Source organism: Apodemus sylvaticus, chromosome 2, assembly GCF_947179515.1.
Source record: "Apodemus sylvaticus chromosome 2, mApoSyl1.1, whole genome shotgun sequence".
In the NCBI taxonomy this organism is placed as follows: domain Eukaryota; kingdom Metazoa; phylum Chordata; class Mammalia; order Rodentia; family Muridae; genus Apodemus; species Apodemus sylvaticus.
In genome coordinates this window covers 73193075-73218658 of record NC_067473.1, presented here as the reverse complement: position 1 = coordinate 73218658, position 25584 = coordinate 73193075, and the positions used below count along the sequence as shown (strand labels likewise).

The following is a 25584-nucleotide window of genomic DNA, read 5'->3' as shown; positions in this document are numbered from 1 at the left end:
TGAGTCAGAGGTGTCCGCTGAGCTTGTCTAAGATACAGGTCATCCATCCTCTGGTCCCTTCCCAGAGAGTCTACTTTAGTTCTTAGGTAGGAACTAAGATATGATTTTCTCTAGCCCTGCCCCCATTTATCTCCAGATTTTAGTTGAGTATCCAGACCCCTACATCTGAGTCTTCTAGGTAAGTCTGAAAGATACTCTAGCACAGACCTCCAGGACTCAATGCCCCTGTCTCAACTGGGAACTAGGGAAGGATGATGATTACCAGGAGGAAGTGGCAGTGAGGTGAACAAAGGCAGCTCAGGGCTGGGCATCCTAGGAGGAAGCAGATGATGTCAGAAGACTGGTAAGTTTGCATGCCAGATGGTGAGTCAGGGAGTGGCCATGAAGGTTTAGAATGTTTATTAGACATATATAAGCAGGTGGGGGCATAGCTCAGGGGTAGAGCATTTGACTGCAGATCAAGAGGTCCCTGGTTCAAATCCAGGTGCCCCCTCCTTTTCTCCCCATGAACACTGAGTATGTCCTTCAGGAGAGCCCCAGTTTTTTGAAACTTACTCCTTCTTGTAGGTCTGAGGCTAGTTTTCATTGGTTCAGTTCTGATGGAGGCAGAGTCCTGCCTCGAGTTAAGGAAGATAACAGTGAGAGATGTTTGAACTGGGCACATTGGTCATGACTGCACAGAAAAAGCAGAATTGGCAGACGGTGTGTGTAAATTGTGGGAGTTGTATACTCACACAGAAATTCTAAGAAATACTTGCGCAGTTGTGGGGTAGAAAAGTCTGATTTCTGCAGGGCAGAATATAGGATAAAGACTTGGAAGAGGCAACATGGTAGCCAGAATCTGAGGAATGTATGAGGACAAACTCTTTGGGGGCATTACTCTTTCTTCCCAGGCCTTTCTTTACCTGATACAAGAGCCCCACCTGCTTCACAGGGGCTAATGGACTTTGCTTACAGTTTTCTGACTGAAATTTTGGTACCAACAAAAAATGCCTTCACAACACCATCTGGTCTATCACAGCCTCACCACTGGCAGCATGAATTATTCAGCACAACAGAGAGTGTCTAAGCTTATCAGTGATGTACCTCAAAATAAGGTTGTTAGTACTGAGTAAGTTACACAGAGAGGAGGAGAGATTTGGAAGCATCCTGGAGTTGGCTGACCCAGGCATCGGGCTGATGCTGAGGCCAGTGTTCTTTGTTTCATTCTGATGGGCAGTAAGGCTGGCAGAAGTCCTGGTCCCATGTTTCCTTAGGTCCTGTTTCTTTGCCTACGTCACCTTGAGGTCGTTGTCATCCTTTCAGTGTTGGCCTTCCATGTTACTTATCCACAGATAGGCTTTTATTTGCCTACATGCAGCTAGAATCAAGTTTGGTAACAATAAAGGTTCTCAGGGAAATACATAAAGTGAGTCTGGCCTCAACTGGGCCCAAAGATGTTAATTTCTGTTTTATTGCTGTGAAGAGACACCATGACCTAGCAACTTACAAAAGGAACCATTTAGTTAGGGCTTGCTCACAGTGTCAGAGAGGTGAGTCCATGGGGTGTATAGCGGCAGGCACTGGAGCAGTAATTTAGAAACTCACGTCTGATCTGTAGGTTGAAAGCAGGGTGCAGGGCTCGGGGTGACTGCCTGGTGTGAGCTTTTAAAACCAAAGTCCACTCCCAGTGACATACCTCCCCAACAAGGCCACATTTACTCTAATAAGGCCCTGCTTCCAAATCCTTCCCAAACACTTCCACTAACTGAGGACCAAGCATTCAAACACATAAGTCTATGGGGCCATTTTCATTCAAACCACCACAATCCAGTAGGCTCTAGGGATGGAATGAAGACTCCTGGATCTTCCAGAACAAGGTGAGTAGCACTAGCCCTCGGTTCCCCTAGACCACTAAGCAGTTTCTAGAGAAACTAAAAATCAGTGCCTGCTGATTTAACACAGATATACTCAAATATCACATTGCATGCCCTGGTCCTCAAGAGGCTAAAACACAGAGGCCTTTCTGGCTGAAATTTTAGACTCACTGGCCTTCAGTTATTGCAGATGAGAAACAGACAAAAGAGAGAGCTGATCCTCAGCTACCTAGCTTCTGTAGTCTCCCTAGGGTTTTTTGCTGAAAATAGGTCAGTGAACTTGAGGGATGGCATTGTGACTCTATGAAAGCATTGGAACAACTTAGATATTAATCAGATCAATAATACCTCTACATAATCTTTCTATCAGATAATCGTGAGGTAAGTCTTCTGCCTGAATATCCTCATCAGTCTGAAGACTGACTTCTTCAGTCATTTACCTAGAAACTCTGTCCTGAGAAAAAGAAATGTCTTCCTCATCTCCGTGTCCACACCATGGGCAGGGACTGACATGTGACGGCTCCATGTTTGCTGAGTGAATGAATGATCAAGTGAAATAGGAACATCTCAAAGCCTAGGAGTGTGGGAAAGGCTCTCCTGCGCTGTGTCAGGTTACTTTGAAAACCAGGATGATCTGCTCTTGTCCTGACCAGTGTGTGACTTTAAGGACTCTTACAGTGAGATATCTTTTCCCGGTGCAAGGCTGGTACCCTCACCAAACTCTGAGGGATGGGGCACTGAGTGGGACAGGTTAGAGTTGAAGAAAAGGAAAAGCATGCTGTTGTGAAGAGTGATTGCTAGTTTCTGGAAAAACAGGGAGGCCACAGTGGAATATAAACCCATAGGCAGGCTGGGTGCAATGCCATGGTTAAAGAGTTACTAACAAGAAGCTATATACAGATGGGGGTATAGCTCAGGGGTAGAGCATTTGACTGCAGATCAAGAGGTCCCTGGTTCAAATCCAGGTGCCCCCTACTTATGTTACTGAATTGTTTTCCTTGTAGGTCAGGAGCCCTGGGAAAGAATGATGAAGCACATCAAACTCTAATCCACAGTTAGAGGCACAGGCCTGATATCACTCAGGTGACTTGATGTACCTCTTAGAGGTTGTGAGACACGGATCCTTGCCCTGATAGCCCTATAGGGTTGTTGAAAAGCTTCCAGAGAGATTCTGGAGATCCACAGATGAAGCTGGTCATCTTTACTCCTGCCTCCTGGGCTGGAGCATCATGTCCTTTGCAATGGAGTGGCTCCCAGCAGGTTTCTGATTCTCCCAGGCCATGCTGTATGTCTAAAGCCCTGGATCTTGTTCTGTATCCCAAGCCTGGGGCTCCTTCCCTGGGCTGCTGCAGATTGCTGGTCACATGACCTTATGCCTTCCCTACCCAGATCTGGGACTAGGGGAAGGACAGGGTTCTTTCTAGGAGGCTTCCTAGGACAAACACCCAGGATGAGACAGTGATGGAAGTCACCTAGGGGTTCTTGCAACATCCACCTGAACTTCTTGGTCTCTTTCTCTTTGCCCTGAATGCTAGCAGGTTAAGAATCATGGGCAAGAAAACAAAAACCAGGGCCGTACCCCCAGATCAATAACTAAAAACAAGAAGACCTGAGTTAAAGTTTTGATCTGTCCTTAAAAGCTCATCTCACCATCTAATGACAACCTTAGGACTCTGCTAATGCCTTGGGCTCTCTATATGCAGTAGTCCACAGCTGCAGACATTATGGGAACACCAAAGATACGTCCTTGGAAGACTTGCAGATGAATGTGAGACATGGCTGTCCTAGGAGATGCTGATCACGGAGGGCAAGCCTGCATGGGAATAAAGATTTACAGGCCCCATCTCATAGCTTCTGCCTCTGAGTAGGGCAAGGACTTCTTTAGTGGTGGTGGTGGGTTTTTTGTTCTGTTTTTAACAAGATCTTCCCATGGTCCCAGTGGGAACTGGGAACCTCCAAGTTTGTTTGATGCCCCACCCATAGTACAGACTTCAAAAAAGGTCATGATTATGAGACGTGTTGAAACATACTCACCCTATTAAAAACAGGGTTGGGAATGAATCCCAGTTGGGCTCTCTCCACCAACCCAGCCTGGAGCCTTAATACGACTTGCTGGCTACACCTGCTGTTCAGTCTCTGAAGCTTGATGGGCTGGATCCTCTTATGAAATGGCCCTAAAGACTCCAAGGTTAGTTAGTACTAGTCTCATTATACCCCAAAGGAAACAGACAGGCAGGCAGGCAGGCAGACACACACACACACACACACACACACACACACACATATACACAACTGGCCTTGGACTTCTACCATGAACCTCCTGATCAGCAGTTAAATCCTATTCCATCAAGCTGGAGCCCACTTCATGTCGGTTCTGTCATTGGTGCTATTTAATCACGTGGGTTTCTTCTGGCAACCCTTAGTTCTGCTTATCAGTGTTTAGGCCCCATATTGTGACCTACCTTCTGCATGCAAGCCACTTCTGCTCCCTACACCAGCGGCTCCCTTCCACTGATCAGGAGAGGCCTCCTATGTTCTGCCTAAGGCTTGCTCTTCCTGTGTCCAGCAGGGGGCTTCACTAGCTTTGGAGTCATCTCCTGCTGGCCTGGCATGACTTCCTGCTGCTCCCATCCAGGACTCTCTTCACTCCAGTATCACCTTTTAGAGCAGTGGCTGGAACTGTGCTCTTCATCCGTCTTCTAGCTTTTGCTTTTCTTTATCCTAAGGCCAAATTCTTGGCACTGGTCATCCTGGGCTGACCTTGTGGAAAGCCTGATAACCAATCTCAGGAGGCCTCATTTTAGCAGGTCAGTGCCCTCGGAAGAACAGGGATTGGGTTGCCTTAGAATTCAAATGCAGTTCCCAAGGGGTTTCTCAACTAAGAAGACCCCCACACACACTACTGAGTGCACGCCTAGGCCCCTCAAGCCACAGGTTTAATATGCATCTTACCCTCAAGGTGTACCTGGAGGTTACCACAGCCTCTGCTGCAAAACCCGAAGGTCATGTTCAAGCTCATATCAGAGAGGTCCTGATGTTTGAAAGTCTCACAGGATGAGGTTGCTCATGATAGACAGGTCTTGGCACTGGTGGATGGAAGGGAGTTGCTGGCCATTCTGTAGGAGGTTCTGCTTGCTGGATACACACATAGACCTGTGGCTCAGGTCACAACACAGGGACAAACATAACCTCACCAGGCTCTCCTTGTCCACCTCTTGTCTCTCAGAATTAGAATGCTGAGTTGGTGCATAGCTGACTCAGGCTAAAAAGACAATTATTAGGGGGCACCTGGATTTGAACCAGGGACCTCTTGATCTGCAGTCAAATGCTCTACCCCTGAGCTATACCCCCTTCCTGACATACCTTGGGATTAACACTAATAACCAGGCAGCCTTCCTTCATTCTGAGATTATTAAGTACTGTGGTTCCCATATGATCTTAGGCTCCTTTTGGCCTCTGGTAGACTTCTTTAGTATGACTGCAAGTTTCCCCTTCTCTTATCTTTGAGATTCTCTCAAAGGCCCCTTTATCCGATCTGATATTTCTCTTTGTTAGTACTGTCTGGGATTTCAGAGTATTTAATCTCTCTGCTCCTCCATGGTCTTCTTTGCTCCTCCTATGGCCTCAGACCCACTCAACACCAGAGCAGGTATTTGGCCACAAAGGTTGCAGGCTTTGTCAGACCACTGGTCCCTTTCAGGAGGACAGCACCATCCTTAGCTGTGAGGAGACTTCAAGAACAAGCTGTATAGCCCCTGAGATAGGGCTGAAGGCTCTTCAGGCCAAACTCTGGCGCCATAGCAGGACAAAACACGTTGAAAGATCCGTGCCTGCGCCAGGCAGACCCAGAATGACAATGTCTGACCTCCTCGGTGTTGCTAGTCCTTTGGTCCAGTGTTCCTGTGCTGGCCTCCTGTTTCTTCCCCTAGGAAGGGGAATGTTTGCTCTGTGCCATGGTATGGCAGAAATACATACGCATTTGCATATGCATTTGATTTACAACTAGGAGTTTGTCTTGTATCCCAGAAGTGACTTAGGACTTGTTGGGCCTGTTAAGATTATGAAGACTCTTGAAGTTGGACTGAATGTTCTTTATATTATTCTTTCCTGACCACAAGCCTGTGGGAAGCAGGGGCAGAAAGTCAGAGGTCTATGGATGCATCATAGGTTTCAACCCTTGGTCCTCAGATGGCAGAACTGTTCTGGAAGGTTGTAAGACTTTTGATACAGGAGCCCTAGCTGGGAGTCACAGGCCACTGCGTGGTGGCTTGAAGGTTATAGTCTGCCCCATCTCTAAGTCCTCTCCTCTGCTTCCTGCTTCTGGATTTTCTCTGATGTTCCTGCTGCCATCAACTCTACCATACCTTCCATGGTATGATGGACCAAAACAGTGGGCCCGAATAAATCTTTCCTTCTTAAGTTACATTTTGCCACAGTAGTAAGAAAAGTAATGAACAAAAAAAATCATTATAATTATTCCCACCATTTGCTGATTCTAGAAAAGTCCATAATGTTTATCATGGTATCTACTAGAAAGGAGAACTTGAAATTCACATATTTTCGTTTAAAGAAGAATAAACCTAGACACAAGTAGGGGACATCTGGATTTGAACCAGACACCTCTTGATGTGCAGTCCAGTGCTCTACCCATGATCCACACACCCACCTGCTACTATAAAGTTTAATTAATATGTTTCACTTCTAAAACCACTCTCAGCTCCTTTGTAACCAGTATTGCCACCTCAGGAAAGATACTCTGGGTCCCCAAAACAGGGAGCAGGCTCCCCTCCTCAGAATCCCTGCCATCCATAGCCTGCAGTCACGAGGGCCAGGGAGCAGCCTGGAGAGACAAAGCTGCTAAAAGGCCCTCAGAGTCAGGACTGGGCCATAGAGATGCAGACCGTGAGGCCTACGCAGGAGCTTGCACATGGGACCGATGACTCCTCAGGTGATGTGCATTACCCTCTAATGAAATTTTTGACCATGTCCTGAAATTTTAAGTAAAGTTTTAAATTAAAAAGTGGTGAACTAATTCAGTTTCCTCAGTTGCTGGAGGAAACCACGAGGCCGAGTAGCCTCCAGTTTGTGGCCCAGCTAATGCCAACTGCTATTAACCAGATTCACAGTGGGAACTAGAGCTAAACTGGAAGTGGAAGATGAGACACCAGCAACAGAACCCGTGTAGTCTGGCACAGAGTGTGAGCATGGTCAGTCTCAGACAGAGCAAGAGTAGACAAAGCAGCCATGGTTGTTAGCACCACTGAAAGAAGGCAGACTGTGGGGGTAACCAACTACTTCCTGATCGGATTTGCAGCCTGCTCCACAGGAGGGAATTCTGGTACTTAAAACTTGCCCAAGAGTTCCTGGGTGAGGGTGTCACGGGTCCTAGGGGTGAGCTTACCATGGGGTCAAGCTGTCAAGCTGCCTTTTAAATGCTTATGTCTATACTTTGGATGTAGAAGCCTTTGGCTTTTTCCACCCTGCAGTGGGCAGCAGTTACTGCAGATTTTCACAACTGGCCAAAGTGCTCAGCCCTAAGTGGTCCATCTGTCTCAGCACCGCACTCCCCCAGACTCGGGGAGCAGTGTGGAAGAGAGGACGGGCAGGATGTAAGAGCTGGAGCACAGGAAGGGGGGAAGCTGTGAAATGCTGTCCTCTGGGCATGGCGTTGCCATTGCACTCACGAACACACAGCAGCTGTGGGTACCTGCACAACTCAGAGCCAAGCATGGAACAAGAAGGGGCTTGGAAGACTGCACCCCTATCTGGGGAGCAATTGGTAGTGGATGGAAATTAGGGAAATGAGGAGAGTCAGTTTTCCTTATTGCTGTGGCAACAGGTACTTTGCTCATTTTCTAGTAAATGATCACACACACACATTTGAATCCCAAGAACACTATTTGGAGGTGGTCTTGGGGGAGTTGGAAATGAGTAGATATGATCAAAATACATTCTAAGCATGCATAAACTTCTCAAAGCATAAATAAAATAGTTTTTTGTAAAAAAAAAAAAAGAAAGAAAGAAAGAAAAAGAAAAGAAAAAAAAGAAAACTACAGGAAAGGTGACTGCAAGACAAGACCCTGCTGCTCACAGCTTTCAAGGTATAAAACTTTACCTTTCAAGGTAAAGACCCCTTGGGAAGACTTTTCCTTTGAACAGAGAACACCATTGTGGTGTCCTGCTGGTAAGAAACTTCCCAAGGATAAGCGTCCCTGATTTCACTGACTAGACTCAGAATGTTCTAGTCCTAGAGGGAGGGGCCCAGCTGTTCTCTAGCTCGCAGCAGAATTTGACATCATCTATGGTTCTAATTTTTTCAAGTGTGCAGAAGGCAAAGGTTATGGTGTCATAGAAATTTGCACCCATATTTTTTTAAGGAAAGATTAATTTGCCTTCGAGACTAGACAATATTTAGCATGGTCAGATCTCTAAGAAGCTGGTGTGTGACTCTGTGAAGATAAAGGCTGAGCTGCAATGGAGACATTAGGATATTAGAGTCATCAGGGGCATTGGATGTCTTCTGAGGAAGCTTGCAGACACAGAGTAAAGCTGGCCTAGGAGAGGCCATGCACGCTGTAAAAATCAAGGTTATGCTTGGGAAGAGGAACCTATTGGAACCTATGTAGCTCTGATGTTGCCAACATGTGCCCTAGATGCTGGATATGGAGCCATGCTATTTATATTGGCCCTGTGCAATTGGGCTTGCTGTCCTCCTCCCCTCTGAAATTACAGTGTTTACTTTGTGCAATTGTGTATTAGAAACTTGCTATTTTTTTATTTTATTTTATGGAGAGTCACAGCTGTGAGATTGCACCTGGACTTGGACTCTTGAATGGAATTAGAATCATTAAGACTTTAAGGAGTCTTGAACTTGGAAAAGGCACTATGCATTATACAATGGCCCCAAATCTCTGGAGCCAAGGGTTGAGTGTTATGGTTGAAATCTTAATTGTCCTCCATGAGCTCATTATTTGAATACTTGTTCGACACCTGGTGACACTGGTTTTAGGACCTCTAAGATATGGGGTCTATTTGACAGAAGTAGATCACTAGGGGTGGCCTTTGAAGTTTACACCTGTTCTGGCTCTTGTTGTCTGCTGTCTGCTCCACCCTGCTGTGGAGGGTCTGTCATGTGCTCCTGTCTGCACGAACTCTGCCATGCCTTCGCTACCCTGGAGAACTGAATCCATGAGACCAAATAAGTAGCACTCCATCCTGTGAGCTAGTTTTGTCAGATAAAATAGTTACAGTAGCACAAAAGCAACTAACACAGTATAGAAATGATGCCAAGTATCAACAGACAATACCTTAAAATCTGCTTGCTTGGGGGAATGCACGTCATCCCAGTAGACCATGGACAGCTCCCGGGCAGGCACCCCCACAGATTAGGGGTAGGAAATGAGAGCTGTAACACCAAGGTTACCAGGCAAAGTCACAGTCCCGGGCTGTGTGTTGATCAAGGAATAGGATACACTCACTAAAGAAGGAGTTCGTTTAATTGGTTCACTATCGAAAATAGTTAGAGATGTCACATGGTGTCTCCGTTTGTCAGAGACTCATTAACCCCACAGGGAGAGAAAACTCAAAGCAATGTCTCAAAGTCGTCAATGTAGTCTCTCAAACTCCTCTCTCAGAGGGGTGTTAACACAGGAAATGCAGACTGCTGGCTTTTCTTACAGAACATTCTGAGATTCTTCAAAGCACTGGACCTCTAGAATTTTCACAGAGGCACTAGATTTCTAGTCATCCCAACACAATGTAGGCATCTCAAGGACAGTTGTCAGGTAAACAGCTGAAGGCTTTGGAAGATCCTGATGGGAAAATCTAAAAATCTATAGCACATGACTGAGTATTGCTTCTTTTTTTTTTTAAATCCTTCAGTAATCAAGGAGCCCAGTCTTTAAACTCATTCAAGTGTGGGTCTGAAGGGAGTCACTGCTGTTAGTTAGACAAGCAAGTCTCAGTCAACAAACTATTCGATGGACTTCCCATCCTTAGAGGCTAAGGGTTCATTCTATACTACACTAGGAAATCCCTCATATCTGAGCTACATTTGAATTGACCACCTGTGGATGCAAATCTGAACAACAGGCTTTTTAATTGTTCCAGATGTGACATTTTAAATATGAGGGCATTGGGTATATCCATAAAAACTGATCAGACTTACTTAAATTTATACTCTTCTAACATCATAAAATCTGTAAAAAAAAAAATAAATAAAAATAAAAAAATAAAAAAAAAGTCCTCTACACATACCCTCTATAATTTGCTGCTGTCGATTAACTGGTTAAAATGGTTTTGGAATGTCTGCAGCTCACAGAAGTTGGAGAAGAATGCATCTGGAGTAGAGTCATCTGAGCTGTGGTTAAGACTTGGCATTGTTTAGTGCTCTCATAAATCCACACTGCCATCCCTGAAGTTCCACACTTTCTTTTTTTTTTTTTTAAAGATTTATTATATTTATATGAGTACACTGTAGCTGTCTTCAGACACACCAGCAGAGGGCATCGGATCCCATTACAGATGGTTGTGAGCCACCATGTGGTTGCTGGGATTTGAACTCAGGACCTCTGGAAGAGCAGTCAGTGCTCTTAACCACTGAGCCATCTCTCCAGCCCAGTTCCACACTTTCTTAGCCATTGCTTTTTCAACAAGGAAATGGAAACCATGGATGTCACAGGTGTCCTCAACATAGGAACCTGATGGCCTAGATTCATGAAGTTTGCAGGACTCAAGGGAAGCGGGGTGTCGACAAGCCACTGGAGCTGCTCAGTAATTACCCGCCCCAGCCTCTGGCCTCTGCTATTGCTGGGCTCTGCCTCCTTTGGGTGATTCCAAAACCACCCTCCTCTGTATGACTTACTTGGCACTCAGTCTTATTCGGGAGCACATGGTGGGAAGAACTTAAGTCAATTACTTGTTGCACTAGATAATTTCATATGGCCCTCTTGGAGAGGACACAAACATAGATGTTTGGCCCAACACAACTGAGTTGTCTGTCAGTTGTGTTGGTGCAACCTATATTTTAATCGGCAGACTTTGAGTAAATCCCACTACCGTCTGTAAGGTGACCTGCACCAGCTGATGCTTTAGGAGGGACGATGAAGTCTCTAGGGAAGGACAGATCAGCCCACTGGCTTTCATGTCACCTCTTCCTAGTCTCCGTGCCATGGGTTGCTCTGAAACATGAGACTTGTCCTTGTCCCATAGCTGTGTGAGCCGCTTGTTAAAATCTCCCTCTGTACAGACAGAAAAACACTTATTTATGCCCTCTCACTTCGGTCTGCTCTGGACAGCCATGACTAACACAAAATCAGCACATCTGCCACTACTGTCTTTCTTAACCAGATGCAGGAACCTCTCTGCACCCACAGTAAATCAGTGAAGAAATAGTCCCTGCCCACTGGGCATAGCTCGGACTAGTTTGTACACTGAGAGGAAAAAATAGTAGGTACTAAACTTGAACCCAGGACTTGCTGATCTGTGGACAAATGTTCTGCTGTTGAGCTATACCTCCACTTTGGTATAGTCTGTCATGATCACCTATCCATCCTGATACCACACCCAGACTACTGTAACTCCATTGGCTTCTCCGCAGGTTCTGAGGACTGGGAAGCTCTCTGTACGGAAGTCTGTTCTTCCTTCCTCAACCTTACCTAGTTGCCAAGGCCCCTTTGCCTTGGGGTGTGGTGAGGATCCCAGCCTTTCATCTGGAATGTTGCCCTACTGTGATTTTTCCTCCAAGTCCCCAAGCAGCAGTCAGGACAAGAGCAGTTGGATTAAGTCTAGAGTGAACCACTTACATTGCCTAGACACTCCACTCCACAGCCTCAGGAGGTGCTCCTTAATTCATATCATTCATTCACTCACTCACAGAGCCTCTCACACTGGTCCCTACCGTCGAGGATGCAGAAATAGAGATAGTAAACATTGTTCTTGTTCTTCAGAGTCTTAGCACAAATAGGGGACAAAGCCATGGACCAAAACATTTGCATAGATGTAATAGGAGAATACTGAAAGCTGAGAGTAAAAAAACACCCAGTGTGAGGTCAGGATGAGCTGCTTGGGGGATGATCAGGAAGTTACCAAAAGGAGGTCAACTTGTGGGCCATACCCGCCACAGTGAGCGAGCCCATGCTTACTAACTTAAAGGGCAGCGGTGCCATAGTGTGAAGGCATGTGACCCAGATGGCCTCACAACCCTTTGTTGGCTCCTACCAGAGCACACAGACCAGGCCTGAGAAGAATTTAGAACACAAGGGGAACACAGTTCAGTGGGGCATACTGGGAAGGTTAGGTAAGGCGAGGAAAGTCATTATTTGACTCTCTGTTCATGTCTACCTCAGGAGTTTTGCTCTCTGGCATCCAAAATAGGTTGAGGCAAGGGGGCACCTGGATTTGAACCAGGGACCTCTTGATCTGCAGTCAAATGCTCTACCCCTGAGCTATACCCCCACCTCCTTGCTTATGTCTCATAGGTGTTCTAAACCTGCACGACAACTTCCTGGCTGACACAGCTGTGACTCATGCACTTGCCACTTCTTACCATCATCAGCTTCTTCCCGTGAGGCCCAGGCCTGAGCCGCCTTGGCACATCTAACTGCCGCCTTTTCAGGACCAGTACCCACTTCCCTTCTGTGGTGGTTTGAATACTTGGTCCCCAGGTGGAGGAATTGTTTTGGAAGGGTGATGAGGCTCAGCATTGCTGAAGGAAGTGCGTCACTGGGGCCTGGCTTTGAGGCTTCAAAGGCCTCAGGCTTCTCCCAATGCTCCTGCTCTCTGCCTCATGGCTGTAGATTAAGATGTGAGCTCTCCGCTGTTTTGTTACAGCAATAGAAGGTAACTAAGTAACCTTCATTTTCAGCTGAGGCAGGGACATTAAATACTGGAGGTCTACAGCTAGAACACCTTTCTACCTGGAAAAGCCAGAATGTTGGATGCTAAACAGACCATTTATATATAGCAAAGATAGGGTGAGAGAAAAGCAAAATTTCCTATCAACACCTAAGGGCTAAACTAGACTCTGAAAAGTTGACCAAGGGACACATTTTTTAAAACCTGTAAAGACAATTCTGACTCACAAACTATATGGAGATACTGATTTAATCTATCCCCTCACCCCCACCCCCATGGTATAGATGTGGGAAACGTGACAGTGGTTAAAATCGGGCCTAGATAAACACATCTGATCGGTGGGCAAACCACACGTAGAAAGTGATGGAGAGCCTCTGCGGCCAACACCCGGGGCAGGGATGGCCTCGCTCCTTCGCCTATCCTTCCTTCGTTATGCCCCATTTGCAGAACCCTTCATGTGTCAAACAGAAGTATTCTGAGGAAAAGATTTGGAAGTAAGAGTGTGCAGATGACAGTCTTGAGCCAGGAACTGCTCCGTTGCAATCCCCGACCTGCTTCACTGTTTTACACACTTGCCTGTGTGGCTGTCTCCTCATTTCTGGGGAACTTGCAGTCACAGTCACTTCTTTCAAACAGACCTCGGTTTGACCCTGACCTCTCCTTCCACCAGGCCTATCACAGGACTTCTAGCAATCTTGGCTGCCCAGCACCTGCGGCCTCCTACTTGTGGCGCCTCAGTGTTCAGAGCTGGTCTTGTCAAGACTCTGGTTTTGTCTCTGTCTGCATCGCTCTCACCTCTGCTGCTTCCACCTTCTTTGGGATCTGTTTGTTACTTGCTGTTTTCCTCCACAGTTTCTTATGAAGAGCAAAGAAATTATTCCCTCAGATGCGGCTGACGTCACAGCCACATTCCCTTGGGTCCCTTGCAGTGAGTGGCATGGGTGACTCCCAGGCACATATTTCCTCAACAGAGCCACCCAGCCTGGCTGACCGCTCCTGAGATCTGCATCACTGGAATCCCGTGAGCACCTTGCAGGCAGCTGCACCACTGAAGACCTCCCCTCCCTCTTACAGGACCTCTTGGGGCGGGGAGGGGGGAGGAGGAATCTGTGGGTCTAGTGACTTTCATGAGCCTTGGAAGGCTCCTCCCTTTCTCTTTCAGAGACTATTTGAACCCAGGGAAGAACTACAGACCCATTTATTCCCTCCTCCACACTTGTAGGAAGATTCAGCACTCAGGCACTCAGAAGGCAGAGAGAAATCTATTCCTAATACCGATAGATGTGTGGAATGTGGGGCCCTAAATCAGGGGCTGTGGTCAGTGCCAAGTGCTCGCTCAGCATTGCGATGAGCATGCTTCATTTCTGAGCTCAGAGCACGCCGCCTGCCCCACCGAGCGGGGCTGGGCCCCTCCGGTTGGTCACCCTTTCCCCGTGGCTTCCGTTCACTTTCCAGGCATTTTCCACAGTTTCAAACCTCTATGGTACCTGCCATTGTCTAGGACTAAGCCCAGCATGCCATCCCTCAGTGACGGGTGGGTGGGCTTGAGAACCTCTGATGTTCACCACAATGCCACTTAGCATCTCAGCATCACACAGCACTGTATGTGAAGCTCTCCTGCCCATTAGCCATTGGATATCAAGAGGGAACTTTGACCCCTGTGTTAAAGTTCCAATTGCTCTTGCCTGATGTTGGGGTTTTGTCTAAGCTCCACCCCACACCTACCTGGCAATAGCCAGGTATGCCCCGCCCCAGAGATCTGGCCCACTATAAGAGGGGCTACTTGCTCCTCCTCTCTCTCTTTTGCTCTCTGCTCTCCCACACTCTCTCACCTCTCTGCCCCTGGGGCTCTTCCCCCCCTCCACGTGGTCATGGCCGGCCTCTACTCTCTCTATTCTCTCTCTCTCTCTCTCTTTCTTTCTCTTCCCCCTTTCCTTCCCGCCCGCTACCCCTTCCCCATCTTAAATAAAGCCCACGTGGAGCTATCTGGTCTAGCGTGTCTCATTGCGGTTCACAGTTCCACCGCATCCCGTGGCACAGTGCCCGGGGTTCGCACATGTGGGCACCGTGAGAGCAGCGGCAGCCGCAACGCAGGGAGCAGACAGGACATTCGAGCGAGCACAGAAATCAACGCAGGAACCAATGAAGGACTTTGAGCACCATTGGAGACTTTCGGCAGCAGGATGATGAAGGGACTTAAAGGGGGGAGTATAGGGGATTAGGAGAGTGTGGCTAGGCGGCGTGGGGGAAGGTGTCCAGGCGGGCCCTTGCCTGGGCACCTCTGCCCCTGAGGGACCACACACACACAGACATGGTATAGAATAGAGTTTATTCAGAATAGGGGATGGGAGTTAGTGGGAGAGAGAGAGAGAGAGAGAGAGAGAGAGAGAGAGAGAGAGAGAGAGAGAGAATAGAGAGAGAGAGAGTGGAGGCCGGCCATGACCACATGGAGGGGGGGGGAAGAGCCCCAGGGGCAGAGAGGTGAGAGAGTATGTGGGAGAGCAGAGAGCAAAGAGAGAGAGGAGGGGCAAGTAGCCCCTCTTATAGTAGGCCAGATCTCTGGGGCGGGGCATACCTGGCTATTGCCAGGTAGGTGTGGGGTGGAGCTTAGACAAAACCCCAACACCTGCTACTTATCAGAAGTAAATGTACTATCCAGGAAATCTGAAGAAGAATGAGGCTGGCTCACTCAGAACACACCTCCATAATATAGCTTTTAAACAATTAAGAACTTTACACAGAGAGGGAGAGGGGGAGGGGATAATGGGGAGGGGGAGGAGGAGGGGGAGAGAGAACTGTGCTGCCTAGTTTTATGTCAACTTGGCACAAGCTTATCAGAGAGGAGGGAAATCTCAATTGAGAATATGCCTCCATAAGATCAGGCTATAGGCAAGCCTGTAAAGGCATTTTCCTAATTAGTGATTGATGTGGGAAGACCCAGCCACTTGTGGGTGGGGTCACACCTGGGCTGGTGGTCTTGAGTGCTATAAGAAAGCAGGCTGAGCAAGCCAGTAAGCAGCGCCCCTCCACGGCCTCTACACCAGCTCTTGCCTCCAGGTCTTCCCCCATCCCAGTTGTTTCTGTCCTGACCTCTCTGATGCTGAGCAGTAATAGGAAACATTAACCAAATCAACCCCTTTCCCCCAGGTTGCTGTTTTTGTCCGTGGTGTTTCATCACAGCAATAATAACCCAAAGACAGAAATGGTACCAGGTTAGTAGGGCATTGCTGTGACTGACCTGACCATGTTGATTCAGGGAAAGTTATAGGACTTTGGAACTTTGTGCAAGAAAAGACATTAAATGTTCAGAGTTTTGTGGTCTGTTCTGTGGGAGGTTGGATAAACAGAGTGTTGAGAGAAATACAGACAAAGGAGGCATGGCCTGAGAAGTTCTAAAGCAGTGGTTCTCAATCTTCATAGTGCTGTGACCCTTTAATACAGTTCCTCACGTTGTAGAGACCACCAACCATAAAATTATTTTCATTGCTATTTTATAACAGTAACTTTTTTAATGTTGTGAATTGTAATGTAAATATGTGATATGCAGGATATGATATACGACCCCTGTGAAAGGGTTGTTTGACCCCCAAGGGTTGTGACCCACCGGTTGAAAACCACTGTTCTAAAGTGAAATTTGAGTCACTTAAAGACTATCAAGGCTGTCTGCTATTTTGAGTTGAGAACCTGTGGTTCTGGTCAGCTGGAGGTAAAGGATCAGCCGTGATTAGCAGGAGACCAGAACCGTCGAAGTAAAACCTTTGCTTTCCTGGGAAAGTTGATGGTGGTTAACTGGAGCTGAGAACCTGGTGGTGATTAAGAAGAGACAGCTTCAGTGGGGTGACATCTTTTGGGGAATGTTTCCTCATAGTCAGCACACACTAACTGTGTTCCAGAGGCAGCCAAGGGTGTACGTCAGTGCTGACAGCCAGACTTGGTAATATATAAGAGTCACCAGGTGATCCTAGCTTTGAGGGCATAAAGGGGCCATGGAGAGCAGCTGAGGCTTGGCATTCTGAGAGGCCAGGAGAGGCCATTGGTAAAGGTGCAGCTTCAGTGGCAGTTGAAGGCCCAGGATTAAAGGGGTCATGGAGATAAGTTGAGGCTTGGCATCATGAAGAGAGCCTATGAGAGACTATTGGTGAAAGTGCAGCCCAGTGCATCAGAGATCCCATTATTTTGGAGATGCCAGTACCACAGAATGACCATCAAGAATAGCAGCTGTTGGGGAGTGGAGCCAGGTGGATCCTAGAAGACAGCTGTGTGTGCCGTGGAGGATGGAGACGGAGAAGTGACCCAGAAGATCCTGAGTGAATCCCAGACACTGGACAGTGAGTTGCTACTGTTGGAGTTTGTTACCATTGGAGTTGTTACTGTTGTTGTTTTGTTCAAATTGCAACCGTTCCCTAGTTCTTCCTTCTTGAAGTAAGAAAGTATTTCAGTTATTTTTGATTTTACAGGAGCGTACACCTGGGAGACTCTAAACTTTTGAAAAAGAGATTTTGGAGTTTTACAGAGACTTTGGATTTTAAAAGAGACTGAATATTTGTAAAGAGAAAACTTTTAAAGTATTTGAATTTGTAAGGCTGTAAGGAACATTTTAAGTTTTCAAAATATTTTATATTGTGGTTTTTATTCTTGGGATAAAGAAAAAAGGAAAGGTGGTTTAACAGTGACAGTTTGTGTGTCAAGTTGATAAGAAGTCAGTTGTGCTGCCAAGTGTTATATATAATTTGACACAAGCTGAAGTCATGAAAGAAGAGAAAATCCCACCATAAGATTGTGCTGTAGGCAAGCTTGTAGGACATTTTCTTAATTAGTGATTGATGTGGAAGGACCCAACCCACTGTGGGTGGAACCACCCAGGTCAGTGTTCCTAAGCTTTGTAAGAGAGCAGGCTGAAGAGGCTGAGGAGGAGGGCCATCCCGTGGGGGACCAGTAGTTCCAACTGACGTGGACCCCCAAGATCTCTCAGACACTGGAACACCAACCAGGCAGCGTACACCAGCTGATATGAGGCCCCCAACACATATGCAGTAGAGAACTGACGGATCTGTGTTCATTCGGAGATGATACACCTAACCCTCAAGAGACTGGAGAAGGGAATGCAGAGGTCTGGTGGGTGGGGTGGGGACATCCTCATGGAGACAGGGGAAGGGAAGGGAGGAGGTATGGGCTGTGGAACAGTCAGAGGGTGGATCAGGAAGGAGATAAAATCTGGAGTGTACAAAAAAATGATTAAATAAAATGAGAGAGAGAGAGAGAGAGAGAGAGAGAGAGAGAGAGAGAGAGAGAGAGAGAAGGTTGAGCAAGCCAGGTCAGTTAGCAGCGCCCATCCATGGCCTCTGCACCAGCTTCTGCCTCCAGGTTCCTGCCCTGCTTTAGTTCTTGCCCCAGCCTCCTGCAGTGATGGGCTGTGATGCGGAAGTGTAACTAAGACAGTTACCTTTAGCAAAAAAACCTTATCTATCACCAAACTAGTGATGTCACTAGAACCAGTTCTAGACAGAGTGGTGCTCCGAGGGAGGCATTGGTGGTACGACACCTTCAATCCCAGCACCCTGGAGGCAGAGGCAAGTGGATTCTGTGAGTCTGAAGCCAGCCTAGTCTACATAAAGAGTTCTAGGCCAGCCAGGCCTACATGGGGAGACTCTGAAAACACAGAGAGATGGCTCAGCAGCTAAGAGCTCTTACCAAGGGCCTCGGTTCAGTTCTCAACACCCATATGGCGCCTAATGGCTGTCTACACCCAGTTCCAGGATCTGACACCCTCTCCTGGTCTCTGACAGCACTACACACATGTGGCACACAGACATACATGCAAACAAAACACCCAGACATATAACATAAAGAGAATAAATCCTTACAAAATAAAAATGTTTAAAGGAGTGCTGGTCAGAGGGACTAGAAAGCAGAACACTTGATGAAAAAAAGAGCATTTCCGGGCTGGGGATTTAGCTCAGGGGGCGTGTGCTTGTCTAACATGTTGAGGCGCTGGTTCAATCGTCAGCACTACATTGGGGGATAATTGGAGAATATTAGGTTTGGCAACAGAGCAAGTGGACCAGGTGGATGCTCTCAGATTTGAACCAGCGGAGTTCTAACCCTTTCCAGGACTGGAGTTCCTCCTCAGCATATTTACCACCCTCTCAGTCATCCTGTGTTGCTGTGACAGATACCTGAAAGAAAGACTGTAAAATGACAGTACATTTGTTAGTCTAGGTTCCATCCCACTTCAGGGCACGGCCACTTGAGAGACAAAAGGCAGAAGGGTTGACTATGTTTACCCCATGTGACAGCCACCATAGGATTTCAGGGACGTGCTGAGACACCACCTGGGGTGGGAGAGATGTGAGAAGGCTGAGGTTGGTATTCCCTGACTCTGGGGCCTCAAGTTGCCGCTGGAGACTCACACAGAGAAGCCCATGTGGAGGCCAGGACTGGACAGAACGGGGTCAGGGACCTGCGGGCTGATGACAGTGTCTAGACCAGGGCCCAGAGGAAAAGGCAGCTCAGCAGTAATTGTCCTTAGCTTGGCTACAGTTGTGGTTAGAAGCACAGAGGGGGAGCCTTCTGCAGAAGGCCTAGGCTGCAGCTCGGTAGCCAAAGACCCTGAAAGAGACAGTCCATGGTTCTAAACTCTTTCTTGACTATTCATCGTGGAAAATGGATGTATACTATACCAACTTCTCAGGGTAGACCCGAGATTAAAAACCTTTTTTTTGTTGTTGCTGTTTTGTTTTGGTTTGTTTTCTCTGTGAGGCCCTGCCTGTCCTGGAACTCACTCTGTAGACCAGGCTGTCCTCGAACTTATAAATCAACCTACCTCTGCCTCCCAAGTGCTGGGATTACTGCCCGGGGAATTAAATACCTTTTGCAGGGAGGAATGTCTGGGAAAGGAAGCTTATTGGCCAAACCCTCGGGGCTTCTAGGTACCTCATTAGCATGGAGAGCTCTGTTCTGGGCCTTCCTACCCTGTCATGTTTCCTTATGTGGGAAGTGTGGCACGTGATCCAGGCCAGGAATTTGGGAGGGAGCCAGGAGGCACCTATGGTCTCAGGTGTGAGTTTGCGGGGTCTCAACCAGCTCTGCTCACCAAGCTTCCTGACCTGGTTTGCCGTCCCACACACATTTACTTCAGTTCATAGTTATTTCAGAGGTTTCAGTCTGTGGTCACTTAGCTCTATCGCTGTGGGTCTGTGATAAGGGCAGAAAGGATGTGATGGAGGAGACTGGTCCACCTCACCACTTCCAGGAAATGGAAAAACAGAAACTGAGAGGCAGGGCACAAGGATTATCTTTCTGGGCCATTTTCCAATGGTCTGCTTCCTTTTTGAAGCTCCATCTCCTAATTCCCATCCTCACCAATAATAATACATCGCAGACCTTTGTTTCTACCTTGTGAGTGCTAAAACTACTAGAACTAGCGCCATCTCTCCAGCCTCCAACCTGTGAGCCCTTTAGTTGGCTGGTTGAGGTAGCCAGCCACCTCCACAGCAATGCTATCTAACTCTTCACCCCACAGTTGAGTCCCATGCAGTAGTAAACATCATTTTATTCTCGTTGTTCAGTAGACTGGATGCCCATCAGTGGGTCTAGGCTGTGCCTCAAGCTGTGGACCCTTCTGTAGTCTTTGTGCTTGGGGCCCAGCCTGCTTCATGTCTGCGCTGGAGGAGTGGCAGCTGGCAAAGGGAGCCTTTCATAGCAATGACAGAAACACAAACGAGGAAGCCTGACCAGGTGAACAGGTTTCCAGACTCTGCTGGGCACTCCCTACCGTCACATGCCAAGTACACGAGGACCACGGAACAGGAAGTATGTCCCATCTCTGTTAGGAAGGTCTGCACTGGGGCTCACAGCTTGCTCGATCATGCTCTCCTGTAGCTACCAGCAGCTACTGTGAACTGGGTACCTGGAAGAGAAGCTGGGGATAGATGCGAGCCGCGAGAAAGAAATGACATCAGGACAACAGTTGCTGTTCAAGATGTAATGTTTATATGGAGATTTGACAATATATATGGGCTATGGGGTGAATCTCTTGAGACTGGCTCAGCATATGTTAACTCCACCATCAGTGGTTGGCCTGCTGTTCTATTGAGAACAAAGGGCCAGGGACTTCACGGCTGACAACTAGATCAGTGCGGAGGTTTGAAAACCCAGCTCAAACGCTGGGGGAGGAAACACTCTCCTCTGGATGAGTCCTACCTGTACAATACACTAACCTCCCTCCACTGCTCCCAACATATCTTCCAAACTCAGCCAAGGATCTTGTGCTCCACATTAAACCTATTGAGTTGGATGGTTAATCTCAATTGTCAACCTGAGAGGATGTGAAATCTCAATGGAAACACATGCTGGACAGGTCTGTGAGTAGTTTCCTAGATCAAGTTAATAAGAAGAAACCTACCCTAACTGTGGGTGATGTCACTGAAGGGTCTGGGACTCTGTATGATCTATGATAAACAGGCCCTCAAAAATCCACTTCCCTTCTGAGTCTCTGTAAAGGATACCATTACTTATCAATTGCTCAAAACAGAAGTTTATGGTCCACTTTTATTGAAGTAAAAGAGAAAGCTAGCCGATTAGGCACGTCTATTTTTACTCTCTGACTGTGAATATGATCTGAACACTCGGACTTCAAACATCTTCCCCACCGTGTTAGGCTTCTAAAACTGAAGGCCAAGCAAACCCTTTCTCTTAGGCTGCCTTTGTTAAGGCCTTTTGTCCTAGCAACAGGCCTAACACCAGAGACTTCCTTTATTCATGAACTTAAATAGATAAGATTCTGCCCCCTCTCCGTCCCAAATTCAGAGAAGCAGACTTAGCAACCCAGTTATGCTCAAATACTAAAAAGATGACACAAGTAGCCATGGTATTAGAAACTGGCTTTTAAACAAACAGAAAAAAATTCTCAAATATGTTAGGAATGTCCCCGGTAGAGTGCCTGCCCAGAATCACCAAGCCCTGAGTTGGTGCCCCAGCAACCCATAAGCCTACTGTGTTAGGGATTGCCTAAGATTTCAATTATCAGGAATTGGAGACAAGGGTGTCAGAAGTTCAAGGTCATCTTTGGCTCCATAGTGAGTTCTAGGTCAAAGACAAGAAGAAAAGAAATAAAATTCAAATACAGGGAGAAATAGCTGTGTTTGTCCATCACAGCCCCTTACAGGTGTCCCCTTGCCAACTGAGCACTTCCGGACTCTTCACTATCACATGGCAAACTGCCCCCAAAGTAACAAAACAAAACACACCCCATGGTTAGACATTTCCTTTCATTGGATGCTTGCTCTGCCACACAGGAGCGTTCTCACCATTGCTCTACATGGCCCTTGGCTCTGCCATCTGAGAACCTGCCTTTTTCACTATCCTATAAATCTGAAAAGATGGTTGGAAATCTGTGGTTTCTGGTGGCTGAGTAGTTTCCATGCCCGACTCTCCAGTGTGCGAGGACATTGGTGCAGTGGTCCTTCTCACTTTTGTGGGATTTGTACACACTACCATGAGTACAGCCTGTGATAGAGGATCTTTATTTTAACCTTGAAAAGATGGAGAAAACAAAGAGATTGAGTTGGAGAGGAGGCAGTTCCTAGGATTAATTATATCATGGTAGCTCTGACCTAAGGAGTCATCCCTCCATGGACTCATCATAGGATGGGGTCAGTGGAAGGTGGTGAAACACAGGTGGTGGGAGCACACTGTAAGAAGTAGGTCACAGAACGTGTCCTGGGCATTGTAACTTGCCCTGGTACCTTCTGGTATTCCTGTATTCTGTCTACCACAGTATCTGCTCTTCCCATGCAAACCACCACTGCAATAATAGCAGAAACCCTTTAGAATCACAAGCAGAATAAACATTTCCCCCTTTAAAGTGCTTTTCTCAGATATTTGGACACAGCAACACAGAAGCCTGGCTAGTACAAGCTCTCAGGCAAATCCTGGATTGCTTATGAAGTTGGTTTCATTCCCAACAGTGATCACTACCCTTCTCTTTGATACTGCTGTTCTCTAGCTTGGCTATAAATATTTGAGCACATCAGGTTCCTATGGGACCACACCCTTTATCGTCCTAGGAACACTTATTGCCAACAAGAGTTAGTTAGCTGGCACCAACTTGGTGATATCAGTGGTCCTGATAAAAGGGCTTTTAAGCCACACAGTCAAGTTTTTTTTTCCCTGAGGTTGTGTTTACAGAAAGCATCGAATTTCCTTTTTCTTAAACTGATATCGTAAATTTAGACCTATCAATTTTTTCTAACTATGCAATTTCCGAGTAATCCATACCGCCCTTGAATTCTGCTTATACAGCTAGGCAGTTTTCATCTGAACTTAGGTCTTTTGGGGACCCCCTGCCAAATGCAGCCTGCAGCAGGTAGCTCAGACATTGAGCATTTACCCAGCGTCCTCTCCCCTGCTCCACACCTCAAGGGCACTTTCTGCTGTCCAGGCTCTCACGGGCTGCTGTCTTCCTGCCCTCGGTAGTCGCTTCCACCATTCCTGCAGCACATGGGACAGATTGCTTGCTACACACAGAAAGCCGTGTATTCTGGGCTTTGTCCCAGCAAGAACCTCTCTAAATACCCATTCCAGCACTGGCAGCCTTAGTCACTGTGATGTTGCATAACAAGCCACGGAAAATCTAGTGTCACAAAATAGAGCCATCTGTCACAGTGCCTGTGAGTCTGCAGTTGGAATGTGAATGGAATGATCTAGACTGGGCTTTTGTCAACCAACAATGGGGACGTGGAGAGAGACTCTACAGAGAAATGAGTTTGTTCAGGAACAGAAGAGAAATTAGAATCCAGGATACACAGGCTCTGACAACCCATAAGCAAATCCAGGTAAACAAGAGGAAACGAGGATGTGACAATTTGAGACAGTTATCCAAGTATCAGAGGGGTGGTAATGAGGTAGTGTCTGTCCACCATTGGACAGGTTGACACTGGACAGGCATCTACCCAGAAGTATTTCCTGTTTCAGTGGGCTTTATGCAGGGTTGTAGATTCAGAAAGTCTTTGTTGTACTTTTAGTCACAGGCATGGGCATGTGTGACAAACCCTCTTTCATGGCCTTCTTATTCCTTTTCACTAAGATTTGTCATGGATGACTCTGTTTTGGCTCCAACTATTTTCATAGATTCAAGTTTCTGGTCCAATTGGCCTTGGCTCCTCACTGCCACCTAGGCTCAGGTGTGACCATGTAGGTTCATTCTAAGGTCCAGCTGAAAAGGTACCACTTCATAGGACAAGCACGTGTCATGATAATCATGGAAGTGCCAGGTGACAGTCTTACCAACTGGACTCATGTCCTGCCTGTATCACATCTTCGAACATCCACTGACCCAAGCAAACAAGTCCTACTTCAGCCACTGTCTGTCTGTGATTCTCAGCTGTCAATCTACCCTTCCATATTTACTCTGCCATAGGAGCCTATTTCAACAAAACATGATTGGACAGTTGCCATCCTCTGGTACCCCTGACCTCACTTCTTCATGATTCATGTAGTCTATACAGGGCTAGCCCCTGCTTGCCTCAAAGCTCTAAACAAGGATGGCTAGTAATCTGCTAATACCTCTTCCCCAGATAAATGCAAATGGAAGACTGTGGCATTTTATTCACCTATGCAGAATGAACAAAATTATGACATTTGAAGGGAAGTCATGTACATGGAAATGGAGTTAAGAAAAACAAGGCAAACTCCAAAAGATAACTATTTCATGTTTCAGGCTTGCAGAACCTTGCTTTAAAAGAGAGTGTGTGTGTGTGTGTGTGTGTGTGTGTGTGTGTGTGTGTAAGAGACAGAGTCAGAGACACAGAGAGAGCACTAAAAATGGGATCATAAGAAGAGAGGAGGACATCTTAAGGAAGAGGAGAAATGGAGAGGGTAATGGAAAACATGTAATAAGAAAGCAGGAGGCACAACTAAGCACTGGGGAAAGGGAACCCAGTGGAAGGCAATAGGGTGTGGAGATGAACACAGTATAATGACCCAGGTATACAAACGCCAAATTAACTTTTTATGTTAATCCCACAGTATCCCATATACAGAGACTCCATAATTAAACCCATTACTTTGTGTGTTAATGCCCCACAAAAATAATAATTAAAAGCAAACAAAAACTCTTTCCCAATAAGAGCTGGACCTTTACCTTGGAGAGGAGTCCCTTCCACCTTTGAACTGTGTGGACCCTCACTCTGCAGAACACATTATCATTTTCTTTGAAGCTTTGTACTCTTCTTTCTTAACATAATTATTCTTCCTAATAAATTTTCTGTACCTAATTGTTAAGTTTCTGTCTTCAGGTTGTCTGTGATTGATACAACCAACTAAGCTTGAAGGAGAGGACAGGAAGTGTCTCAGTGCTGAAACAGGAGAGGAAATGTCACAAAATATAACCAAAGAGAGGGGGAAGAGTCTGGCAGATGTGAACCTGTTATTTCTTAGTGGGGCAGAAGAGTCAGACTGACAAATAGGATTAAGGATAATTGAAGACATTCTAAGTGAGGACAGCCCTGAATCAACAAAACAAAAGGCAAGTCAACAGGGGGCACCTGGATTTGAACCAGGGACCTCTTGATCTGCAGTCAAATGCTCTACCCCTGAGCTATACCCCCATGGCTTAAGAGTTATTATAATTAGTATCCTTTACCTGAGTATAATACCATTAGCAAGGCAGTCCCTGCAAGCTCCTAGATTCATTATACCCAAAGCTATCTTCTCTGTCAGGTTTATTTCCAGCGTTTCCCCTGTGGCATCACTCTTCCAAGCTGCAATCACCCTTCCGGCTAGGACATCTTGATGTACTAGAATTGTCAGCGGGCAAAGGGCAGCCCTGTAGCAGGCTGAGGCAGCCTTTGCAGACTTCAGCACCCCAGCCTTA

General features: G+C 46.7%; 5 non-coding genes across 5 annotated transcripts; 2 read left to right on the top strand and 3 right to left on the bottom strand.

Moving 5' to 3' along the window:
• Positions 1-421: 421 nt before the first annotated feature.
• Positions 422-493, top strand: Trnac-gca (transfer RNA cysteine (anticodon GCA)). Its single transcript has one exon. It is a non-coding gene; the product is annotated as a tRNA-Cys (tRNA).
• Positions 494-2758: 2265 nt separating this feature from the next.
• Positions 2759-2830, top strand: Trnac-gca (transfer RNA cysteine (anticodon GCA)). Its single transcript has one exon. It is a non-coding gene; the product is annotated as a tRNA-Cys (tRNA).
• Positions 2831-5135: 2305 nt separating this feature from the next.
• Positions 5136-5207, bottom strand: Trnac-gca (transfer RNA cysteine (anticodon GCA)). Its single transcript has one exon. It is a non-coding gene; the product is annotated as a tRNA-Cys (tRNA).
• A 7032-nt stretch (positions 5208-12239) lies between these two features.
• On the bottom strand, positions 12240-12311 carry Trnac-gca (transfer RNA cysteine (anticodon GCA)). Its single transcript has one exon. It is a non-coding gene; the product is annotated as a tRNA-Cys (tRNA).
• Positions 12312-25246: 12935 nt separating this feature from the next.
• Positions 25247-25318, bottom strand: Trnac-gca (transfer RNA cysteine (anticodon GCA)). The gene has a single exon. It is a non-coding gene; the product is annotated as a tRNA-Cys (tRNA).
• Between the last annotated feature and the right edge of the window lie 266 nt (positions 25319-25584).